This window comes from Equus caballus, chromosome 7 (assembly GCF_041296265.1).
Source record: "Equus caballus isolate H_3958 breed thoroughbred chromosome 7, TB-T2T, whole genome shotgun sequence".
In the NCBI taxonomy this organism is placed as follows: Eukaryota; Metazoa; Chordata; class Mammalia; order Perissodactyla; family Equidae; genus Equus; species Equus caballus.
This window is the reverse complement of record NC_091690.1, coordinates 90,045,855-90,058,294: the sequence shown is the minus strand read 5'-3', so window position 1 is coordinate 90,058,294 and position 12,440 is coordinate 90,045,855. Positions and strand designations below refer to the sequence as shown.

General features: G+C 46.9%; 1 protein-coding gene across 12 annotated transcripts in view; it reads right to left on the bottom strand.

Moving 5' to 3' along the window:
* The window catches only part of NAV2 (neuron navigator 2), a 706,422-nt gene that overhangs the window by 304,923 nt on the left and 389,059 nt on the right, over positions 1–12,440 (bottom strand). The gene's annotated exons all lie outside the window — the stretch shown is intronic.

Here is a 12,440-nt window from a genome sequence, read left to right as displayed (position 1 = left end):
ACTTAGTTTCCTTATCTATACAATGGGGATACTAACAGCACTTATGTCACAGGGCTATAGTGCAGATTACAGGAGATAATGCACAGAAAGGCACAGAACAGTGCCGGCCACCTAGCCCATACTCAACAAATGGTAACTAATAAAAAATACAAGTCATATTCTTTTTACATGAGCACCATTGAAGCTGGTAGCAGATCCAGGCCTTATTGTCCTCCCCTTTGCCAAGAGTAAGAGAAAGAAACAATTTAAACACCAACCTGGTGGCAGATGCTGTGCTCACTGACTCACAAACACAACGTTCTCACACCTTTGGAGGCAGTAGGGATCCGCCCATTGACTCGGCACCTCCTGACAGGCAGATGCTCCGATGCATGATCTCTAATCTATTCAACAATCCTGCTAGGCCAGAATTATTCCTACAGAGGAGGAATCAGAGGCTCAGCGGTATCAAATAACTTGCCCAAGGTCACACAGCCAGTGAGCAACAGTTGGGATTCACACAATGATAAGGAGAGCAACATTTACACAGTCCTGATGCTGTGCCAGGTACGGCTCTGAGATCTTTACACATATTAACCCATTTAATCCTCAGCACACCCCACACGGGAGGTGCTATGATTATCCCCACATCACAGATGAGAGTAACTGAGGCCCAGACACGTTAAGCAAGGTCACACAGTGAACAGCTGGCCTGGAACGGGAACCGAGGCAGGCTGGCCCCAGAGGCCTTGTAACCATTGCCCTAACCACCTCTCAAAGAAACCCCAAAAAGCCCTTGCTCTGCTCACTGTGCTATCCTGCCTCTAAGAAATGAAGCCTCATGGGTGCTGAGGACGCTTTTCTAATAAGAGACAACTGTGTTGGAATAAAAAATGCACTGGGCTGGGAGTCAGGAGAACTTGGGCTGTGCCCTGAAGCAAATCACTTTCCCTCTCCGGATTTCAGTTGGCCCAACTATAAAAGGATTGGTTTGGACTAGAACTTTGCACTGAAAACTTACAGCTCTAACAGTATATGGTTCTCTGAAATGGGCCTTCCTCCTTCCTGAGGAAGACTATGAAGTCCATGGAAAAGTGGGCTGAGGTTGCTGACAGGCCCTTCCCAGTGCAGCCGAGGCACGTCTAACGGAAGGAGAGACAGCATGTGGCCGGGGGCATGAGAGCCGCCCACGAGTGAGCATCTGAGGCCGGGAGATCCTGGGCAAGTTACCAGGCCCTTGGTTTTCCCCCTTTGGCAAAGACAGGGAAATAACTTGCCTTAGAGGGTTGCTTTGAGGTCATAAAAATGGTCATAAAGCATTTTCCCAGATTCAAAGTCCGGGTTTGCAAAATGCTCTTGAACTCAGCCATGAGAAGAGTAATCAGAGAAGAAGTCGGGACTTTGCAGGATTCCCAGAAAGCAGTCTGAGAATGTGAGGAATCTTCATTACTTCTCCATGCTTCTTACAGCTGAATCTGGTCCAGAAAGAGGGAAAAAAGCCCTAATACTAATTCAAAGCAACTCAGAAGATACCCAAAACGGTACCATGCTGTTTAGTATAATTATATACTATCCTGTTCTCCAAAGTCTTTGTCTCTCCCATTGAACAGTACAGTCTCAGAGGATATGAAATTCGTCTGTCTCTAATTAAGACCTATTGACTTACTAATTCATTTCGAAGGTGAGACCTGAGTACACGTCCCTGGACAGCAACCTGCCTAATTTTCTTTTTTCTTAAGTGCCTCGATTCAATTCAAGTCAACAAAAATGTATTAAACATCTACTATGGGCCAGGCAGTATGCCATTTGTACATTCCAGTTACTTCTAAAAACTATATAATAATAATAGCCGAAAATAGCATCAATGTCTTAGATGTGGGGCCAGGCGGAGGGCGGGGAGGATCAAACTTTCCCTTTAAGGTTTGAGAAGGTCAGAGAATCATCTTGGGATTTCAACTGCTTGCTTAAAATCTGTTTATTTTAATCATTAGGCACTCATATAATATTTATTACATAAATTCTTACTACACAAGAAGGCTACTCTTTCTTAGGCAGTGTGCTAATAGTCCTGAGAGGTTCAAAGAAGAAAATTGCTATATTGGTTATTTTATTGGAAGTCTAATTCCGGAGGTCTGCAATGACTATTTTTTTTTTTAAAGATTGGCACCTGAGCTAACAACTGTTGCCAATCTTTTTTTCTTTCTTTTTTTTTTCCTTTCTGCTTTTTCTCCCCAAATTCCCCCAGTACATAGTTGTATATTTTAGTTGTGGGTCCTTCTAGTTGTGGCATGTGGGACACTGCCTCAACGTGGCCTGATGAGCGGTGCCATGTCCACGCCCAGGATCCAAACCAGCGAAACCCTGGGCCACCGTAGTGGAGTGCACGAACTTAACCACTCGGCCACGGGGCCAGCCCCCTGCGATGACCAATTTTAAACTAGAGTCACGGCACCTCTCTTCCTCAAGAAGGATGATAAGATTAATTGATTTACTTAGTCAACACAAATTTATCGAGCATCTCTCTTGTGCCTGATAGTGGAGACAGGGTTAAAAGCAACCCAGCATGATTCTTGCCTTCACAGAGGCCAGCAATCTGATGAAGGAGATGGCCTGTCACTAACTGTGATCGGTGTTATGAAGGAAAAAACAAGAGACTGAGATTCTGAAGGGGAGAGCTACGGGAGATACATGGGATAGGGAAGGTCTCTAGGAAGGAGCCTCATTTAGGTTGAGTCCTAAAGGATGAGAAAGAGCCAGTCATGCAAAAAAGTGGGGGGAAGAGCATCAGGTCAAGGGGTTCCCACAGGCAAACTTCCCCAGGTGGGAACTTGTTGCGTTCAGGGCAGGATGGTACACCCGGAGCCTGGTGAGCAACTGAAGGAGGTACAGATGAGAGTCGATGGTTCAGGGTCTTCAAGCCACGGCGAGGAGCTTGATTCTACTCTTTGTGCAAGGCAAAGCCACTGCAATGTACTCGAAGCAGGAGAGTGAAGCGGTGCCATTTCTATGTTGACACCACCTGGTGCTGTATGGAGAATGGAGGGGAAGCGGACAACAGTGAAACTACAGAGTCTAGTTAGGAGACTACTGTGGTTCTCTGAGCAAAAGAGGATGGTGTCCTGTCTGTGAGAAAGAGAAGTGGTGGGATTTTAGATCTCCTGGGGAGGTTCAAACAGAGCAACTTCCCATTGGACTGAAGGAGTGTAGAAAGAGGAAGAACCTAGGATGACGCCTCAAGCTCTGACCTGAGCAGCTGGTAAAGGGCAGGACCATTTACTGCAGTGCTTGTCAGTCAGCGGTGATTCTGCCCCCTAGGGGACATCTGGAAATTTACGGAGACATCGTTGAATGTCATTGATTGTCATGACTGGGGGTTGCTCCTAAACATTCTACAGTAGTAGAAGCCAGGGATGCTGCTAAACATCCTACAATGCACAAGACAGCCCCAACAACACACACTTACCTGGCCTCAAGTGTCAATAGCGCCAAGGTTAAGAAGTCTGGCTCACAGATGTGGGAAGAGTGAGGAGGGATGACAGTTTGAGGGGTTACCCAGCACCACATCTGGCACATATTAAATTTGAAATATTCATGTGAAATTGTCCTTGGAACCATACTGCTCAGAATGGAGAAAGTAGAAAGTGGGACTGGCACGCAGGCTCCTTCGAGGAGCAGAGGGTAAGTCCTCTCTCTCTGGGCTGGGAGAAGCCAGTGGTCCTACTCAGAATCCTCTCTCCTGCTAGCTAACTTATGAAAGAAATTTCTAGAATCAAGAGAATGGGAGTCTTTACACTTACCATTCACCCTATTCACATCCTTTCCTTTCTCCCACCCCAAATTCTACCTATCCTTCAAGGCCAGCTCCAAGTCCTAGGATGTCAAGGCTTCCCTAAGGAGACCCATCTTTGCTGTGTCTGAATTCAGAGGAGTCTGATTTTTCCAGCCCCTGCTGTGTGCTGGCACCTCTCTAGGTATGCCACCATGTTGTCACACACATATCTCTTTAAGACTTCTGACATCCCTGGGAGGAAAAGACTCCACCAATCTTCCAGACACAGAAACCAAAGCTCAACATATGTATGGTGACGGACAGACTAGACTTTTGGTGGTGAACACAATGCAATCTATACAGAAGTCGAAATATAATGATGCACACCTGAAATGTACATGCTGTTATAAACCAATGTGACCTCAATAAAATTCAAAAAACAAAAAAAACAAAAAGACCAAAGCTCAGATGAGTTTAAGTAACTTGCCCAAGGCCGCAATGATTTGGGCCAAGTTCTTTTTATTTCTAAAATCAATGCGCTCTACAGGCTGCCTCCCTCTGATCTCCTACAGCACTTAATCTACAGTCTCTGGATGATTACTAGGTCCTGCTTCAGACCACAGCTTGCCAGCACAAAGTTTTCCCATGCATGCGAGTGGCTGGCACACGGTTCTTGCCGGATAATTTGTCGAAGCATCTTCCCCCGTGTTAGTCTGGCCTCCCCGGCTGGCCTGTTAAGAGTCTAATGGCAGGAAAGCATGGTGAGGATGAATAGAAATTCTGCCCTTCTCCCTTTATCCAAGATCCCACTTAGATTCCCAAAAGAAGGAAGCACCATCAGTATTACTGGCCTGCCTTCTCCACAACCACAGGAGATGTGTCTAATCTGACCTGGCAGAGATCAGTATTCCAAGGGGCCCCAGTTTACTGGCGGGTGGGATGACTGTGTTTAAAGGCAGGAATTGGGCTCTGTGCCGTTTCCTTTACTTCTGGGACACAGGCACCTCTGGCCCTCTTTCTCTCTCTATTTAGTCTCAGCCTTGGAGTCCAGGTGGTCAGTCATGTTAGGTCCACCCTACGGCCAATTCCTGGGAGAGAAGGCAGGAAGTCTTCCTTTGGACTCAGGCCTAAGTCATGTTCTTCACAACTCGTCAGAAGTCCTGGATTTGAGAAGTTAAAAGGTACTTACCAAAAAGTTTTATTACTAGGCTAATAAAGGCCACTTGTCTCTGTGCCTAGGAAGGGAGGAGGGATGAGGGCACAGTCTTGACTTATGCTGCGTTCACATCCCCCTGCATAGTTTTGGCCACAGTTTAGATATGTATTCAATAAAACTTGAAAAGTGATACCTATAACCTCCAATATGGCACTACCAAACCAAGCCGTCATGTCTCGTTCCCCTCTCTCCACCCTGCTCCTCCTCCTGACACTGATTTCTCTCAGTGACAGTGCTATAGTCCAGGTGTCCCAGGCTAAAAGCCTCAGGAATCTTTAAACTCCGTCTTCTCTGCTGGCCACTGACAATCAGCTGGCTGGCCCTGCCACCTCACCTCCACGACAGCACTCCTACCCAAAGAATGCCTTTCCCCACCATTGCCTCAGCCCTTGCTTACTGTATCTACAGAGTCCCGCCAAAATACAAACCCAGGGAGGAAGCTATGACATCTCCATCATCTTTGCATTACCCAGAATGGAACACAGCAGCTGGGACACACAAAATGTTCACAACCTGGAGCAACTATAAAAACACTACTGAACTGACAGCCTGAGGCCACGGAAATTCAGAGGGACTGGCCACACGGGCTGCAGCTTCTCTTCTTCCTAATGTGACACTAAACATCAGAAGAAAAAGGTCTTCATCAGACTCCCACCCCTCTGCTCTCAAAGCACAGCTACGCCTCACATAGAGCACGAGGGGAACGAACTCTGCCTCAGTGAGCTGAGCCCCAGAACCCATCAACTCCCAGCCTGGGACACGAAGGAAAACCCAGAGAGAACTGGGCTTCAAGATAACTTGAATTCCAATATATAGGGCCTGGTAGTTTGTTCCCAACCTCAGTCCAGAGCCCCATTCTCCAGAGGGTAGGTAAAGGTCTTATCTTGCGTGTGTGTGAAGAAGGGTAGAGGGGATGGGAGGCGAGATGGGGAAATGACCACCCCCTTGGGAGGTGTGAGGTGATCTTCACATCCCTCGTATTCCCGGCTCAATCTGCCTTGGGAAGCACCCAGAAGCCGTCACACTGGAAAACTCCTGGAATAACTACCAGTGTCTTGGCCACCCCAAGCAGCTACAGAATCCCAAAACCCTCAACTAACAACGAATCTGGAGGGATTCTACTGGGCAGGAACTGAAGACTAGCCTGGACCAAGACTAATCTGAACCCACAGAGACACAGGAACCCCTGCCAGCTGCAGCTTGGATTCACTCCAGTCATTTCATTAACCTTACCACAAACAACCCCACACTTCGTGTGACTCCACTCTGCATTATGTTGAAAAGTCAGAATGGTGACTTTCTAGTGGCCCCATTAATTGAACATGCGGCGTGTGCCAGGTGCTGCATTGGGTCTGGGGAACATGAGGGAGACTGGACCGCTGCCCTCCCAGGGTTTATCCTGCAGCAGGTGTCTTCAGAGAGGCAAGGTAAGCCAAAAGTAAGAGGTGACACGGGAAAGGGGGTTCTTTATCCACATGGCTACCGTGGAGACATGATCAATAGGGCTTAGCAGCTGAAACATCTTGGAACTGCACCATCTATGGCCTTGAGACTCCAGCTGTCCCCTTGAAGAAGTCTACTTCAGCTGTATACCAGTCTCCACAATCTTACAGTACAGAACGCTTCCAGGAATCACGTGAAAAGAACAATGCCCCAAACTCCAAATTCCTAGCACTATCTGATTACATACACGTTCTTTTTCTTTTTTGACCAACCTGCTGTCCAACAAGGTCCATGAATAGAATTTTTCTCCTCCTTAATTATGTGAGGTAGGTGTGCAGCCATTCTTCACTGAGTAATAAGCATCCTGGGAACAAGAGAGGGCAGACAGCACGCAGCATGTACCCAGGAAACATAATGTAAAACAAACCTAGTTGTCCCCAAACTGTCCTGGGTCAGAAATTTATTTATTCAGGTAAGGGCCCCCTTAAACCAAAATATAGATCAATCTGGAATAGGCCTGACAAGAGAGGCAATGAGACAGCTACTAAGTACTGAAAACTATGGTGTCTATAGCTCTCCACTCCTCCCCACACAGCAGCCAGACGTTACTCCGTGGAGAGAACATTTACTACTGCAGTTAGCACCTAAAAGAAGCAAGCCAACCAAGGCAATAAACTCAGTTCATTTAATTTCAAAACATGAACTCACTGCTATCTCAGGAAATATCACCTTACTCTTTAGATTAAATGTGAGCCCAAGTCTAGGAGGCATTCAACAGTGAGAAAGTAATATACTTTAGTTGGCTTCTCCAGGCTCAAGTTTCACCAAAACAAGTTTTGTACAAAGATTAGCCAAGTCCCGGGTAATGGGATACGGCAGGATTACGTCATCTGCGGTCCGTTTCCAAAGAAACATGGCTTTTCCAGGTGGAATTCTAAGTGTTCTCTTCTTGCTCTTCGTAATCTTTGCAGGAGGAGTAATGGCAGATGCATTAAAACTGGTCACAGGCCATGAGGCCTTGGGCAAGTCATTTCATCTCTCTAGGTCCCTGCTTCCGCCATTGTGAAATGGATTGTTGGGGGCCACTAGGCATGGGGACCCTTCCTGAACTAACATTCCAAGATTGTTATTCCTGGACTCTACCATCCAAATCTTCCTGTGGCTGCCCTGGCATGACGTCCCCCATCCAACCATTGAGTCCAGCGTTCAAACACTGCGTGATTCCTACATTCTATAAGTATGGATGGAAGAGCAACTACTTGGCAGATCAAGCCAGCTCATTCCAAGTCCACTGCTCAGCTACATTTCCAACCCTAATATTAATTACTCCACCTTGCATATCCTTAACCCCTGCCCAGGCACAGCGAGAGATAAGAAAAAGAACAATTTCTAACCTTGCTCTGATGAGGATGATGGTAACGAATTTTTATTGACTGCTTATGAGGTATCAGGTCCTGCATTGAATGCTTTACTTGCATTATCTCACTGAATTCTCAGAAAATCCCTACTAGGGATGCATAACAGATGAGGGAACTGAGGTGCAAAGAGACTAAATGATTCGCCCAAGATCTCACGGCTGGAAGGTGGCAGAACCCAGGATCTGAATAACTCAGGGCTGTCTGACACCAGACTCTGCTGTAGCCAATCTCTCTACATGGAAAAGCCAAGTGTAAGCATGAAAGCATCTCACCCGCCCAGGACGGGACTGGCCGACACCCGTATCCCAGTGCAGTTACGAAAAGCACCCCCTTCGCTCTCAGGAGTGTCCTGGCTTGGATAATAAATTATACAGTCACCTACTTATAATGCCTCCCTGAGGAGTGACAATAATGAAAATTATGATTATTACACACCCATTTGCGATGAAGCCCTCCTTAACCACCCCACATTAAAGAGCGACCACTCCCAGACTCCCTAGCCTTCTTACCCGCTATATTCTTCTCCATAGCATTCATCACCATAAAAAAGCAATATATATTTTGCTTATCATGTTTCCTTCACTAAAATATACAGGCAAAAAGTTCTTTTTGTTTACTAGTGTATGCCCCAGCATGTAGTAAACGTTTCATAAAGATCTGTGGAGTGACTGAATGCATCATCATCATGGTGACAATAGCTAACATTTAATGAGCATTTACTACGTACTGGGGGCTCCTCCAAAGACACCATATTTTATCAAACAACCCCAACAAGCCCAAATGTGGAAGAGTTATCACCGTGATTTTACAGATGAAGAAACTGAGCCTCAGAGAGATGGAGTAACACTCTCCTAAGGGCACACAGAGAGTTGGTGGCAGAGCTGGGAGGGAACTGAGGCTGACCGTCTATGCTCCTAGTCACTACTCTAAGTCTGGGACCAGAGACACAGCACAGACACAAGCAGCTCAGGATTTAAGGCAACGTGGGGTCAAAGGCAGGCTGGCACTACTGCCTGTCAGAGATCTCAGGAGGCGGTGTGGTCAGGCAGAGCTTCTTAGAGGAAAGGGGACTTGATCCGAGCTTTGGAAGATGGGATGGTATATGGGCAGGTGGAAGAAGCATTTAGGCCCAGGGAGCAGCAAAAGCGGAAACTCACAGGGCTGACCACGCTGACCGGAACGAACAGCTTGTGTGTGGAAGCCTGCAGAGTAAGACTTAAAACGCGGCTGTCATCTGGAGGGCCTTGAATGCCTGGAGGAATCGGACTTCATCCCCTAGGAAACAGGATTCCACAAAAGGTTTCTGACCAGAAATGACTTAGTCTACAGTCTCGATTCCTGAAACTTCACACAGTAACAACGCCAGAGAAGTTGGCAGGAGCTACAACTGGGGACCAAGGCTCACCAGGACCCTCTGCAGGCACCTCACGCCCAGGGCACGTACTTGAGCTGGTAAATCCCTGTTTAAAGCACCTCCCTTCCCATAATTTGTTTGTGCTTCGGGTCCTAGCATGTTCCCTGTGAGCATACAGCCCTTCTCTCACTCTGACAAAGATAACATATAATGCAGGTGCTCACCTCTGTCCCACACCACAGTCCTCTGACCAGAAGTAGTTAGCACCTTTGGTGGCAAGGACAAGCCTTTCCTACCTCTCAGCCTTCCCAAATATCTCTGTCACACCTCCTTGTTACCCTGTTTAAATGATATCTTTCAACTCATTCTAACCCCTCACCCTATTGCCCATTCTCAGTGGTGGCTCAGGTCCGGCTCTTTCACGGCCTCTCCAACTCCCTGGCTGCTACTCCTATGACAGCAGAGCCAGCATATCTGCAACATCTGAGTCAAAAAGAACAACCCTTGGGAAGAGCCCCTGTGTCACCCAGCCAGGATCCCTATGCTCGGAGCTGGATGGATGATGGCAGGCTGGTCCACACATTCTGGAGGCCTAGAGGCCCTGAAGAAAAGCTGAATCACATACCTTCTGGGTGGTTGGCATTGTATGACAGAAGCCAGAAACAAAACCATAAAGAAATTCCTTTTTGCTGGCTCCACACAAAAACAGTTGCTTAAGTAACGTGAGCACTGCCAGGTTACCTTACAGGGACCAATTATAACTCTCTATACATATTAACACAAAAATGGAGGAAAATGTGTTCCTCAGAATGTCATCCGAAGGAAGTCACTAATTTCAGAGTTTTTCTTTCCTCCTTCCTGATATTCGAGTCTTTATTTTCCCAGTAATTAACCAGAGTCAAAGCCTTCCTTACCTGCTTCGGTTTCAACTCTGAAAAGTATATCATTACCCATAGGACAAATACATGTGAAAACATTCCTGTGTATTTCAACCTGGTTTCTCCAAGAGAGGATGGAAGTTCTTGCCCTTGAGATTTTTGGAATTAACAAAAAATGAACATGATTGTAAATCGATCATGCAGATACTTGGAGATAGTAAAATCTATGCCAGTTACAATTAGTGGAAAGCAGGAGAAAGCCCTAGAAATCCTTGAGAGTGGAAACTACTGATGTTTTCCAGCATGAGAGGGGTGCACCTTCAGGTGAGTGGTCAACAAGCTTTTCAGAAAACAGCAGAAGTCGTTAAGAGGATAAGTAGTCTGTGCACAGAAAGGCAATGGAGAGCCAAGGAACCAATGTATTTTAAACAGAGAACCCGGGAGCTCAGGAGCTCTGCAGCACCCATAGCATCCTCACCTCTGGCAGGGAGGAATCTAACTGCAGAAAGGCAGATGGGCCCTTTAACCCACTGACCTCTTTTAATCTGCTTGTTAGCCTGGCTGTGGACAGGCCCAGGGGGTCTTTGACCAATGCCGCTCTGGGGAAAGGTCAAAGGTCAGAGGCCCATTCCCTCATCATCATTATTCTCAATTATTTTCCATTCAGAGCCACTTTCTCCTTCATTCTGAGGAAGGGCACCGTAAGTGTCTTCTAGGACACTGAAGGGCGATGACCCGAGCCAGCCCCACTCACTGTGTTCCTTTTCCCCTCCGCCTCACTCACAGCATCTCTCTGATCAAAGGGGACAAGAGGGGGTAGCAACTCACAGAGAGAAACACTGGCGACGAGCACAGCCTGTATGTCACACACTCATCCACATCTAGCTCACAGAAGGCGTGCTGCTCCAGGAGGCACCAGGCTTTTCTTAAGAAAAAGGTTCAGAGCACACCTTTGCCATCAGACAAAGTAGAGAGTCTACAGTTACTAGCTCCGGAATCTTAAGCAAGTCACTTCACTCTCTGAGTCTTAATTTCTTCATCTGAGTAATGGGGATAATAAGTTTCTACTTCATAGAGTTATGGCAAGGATGAAATGGAATAAAGCTCAAAGTAAAGGCCAATACATGCTAGCTACTGATATGATTATCTTAACAGCAATATGTTTTATCTTTCCTTGATGATAAATGTAATGTACGATCACTGACAAAATTTGGAATATAAGGAAAATTATGGACCAAAAAAAAAACACCAGAAAACAATCCGTGGTAATCTCCTCCCAGAACTGACCACTTAACATTGGAAACATTACTGTTGAGTCTTTTCTCCACGCACAGAGACACACACACACTACTGGACCATCTTGTAAGCACAGAGCGACCATTCGATGCCTGTCAACTAATCGCTGGACCCTGAGCTCAGAGCTTGATGTACACTTTTCCCTAATTCTCACAGTAACTCTGTGAGGCGCTGTGGTACCCGTTTACAGATGGGGAAACCAAGGCTGGAAGAGGCTGTGCACCTGGCCCCAGGTCACGGGGCCGGTAGCTCCTGAACAGAGCTCTGACTGCAGGTCCCTCTGGCTGGAGCGCCTGGCTCTGTGCCCAAGGACGGGCTGCAAGGGTGGCCTCTCTCCGTGCCTTTTCGCCCCCTATTCTTTGGCTCTGCCACTCTTCAGGGGACAAAAGCGCTCCAGAAGTGGCCTCATTGCTTCTCCTTACCCTGCCCAGGATGAAAGAATCTAAAAAAAGGGAACTGGGGGGTGATGAGGATGTGAGAACCACCCACATCACACTCTGGGCTGTGCCCCAAGCTTAGCCCTCTCCAGTGGGCATTTGGCCTGAGCAGCTGCTTTCTGTCACTTTCATCAAAGGCCCCATGACCCTGCCGGATGGGATTTGGATAGAAGCAGGATTTACCAGCTCCTGCCTTCTACCCTAGGTGGGCAGGTGCATTTCTGACATTCCCCTGCAGAGATAACACGTAAAGATGCAAGTTTTGCCTCTAATTACTCTTGGCCTTATTTTGATTCAATTAGCCTTAAAATAGAACACGAAGCAAAACCTTTGGTTCCAGTCTTCAATCAGAACAGTGAATTTTCAAGCTGTGGGTTAAGTGACTTCATGTTTATTGAACTGCATCAGTGATAAAAGTTCAGGCGCCCACCTCTGGCCCCAGGCCCATTCTGGGATGGTTATTCACACACAATTGACCTCCAAGATGTTCCCAGAGAGCTCCTTCCTACTGAGGGCCGCGAATGATTCAAAGGTAAGAAAGGTTTGCTTTCCCCCAGCTTATTAGGAGAATAAACCACTCATCCAGCAGCACAAGGGAGAGTGGGGGCAGAGACTGTGTCTTATCCACCTTTAAAGAAAAGAAAAATAAC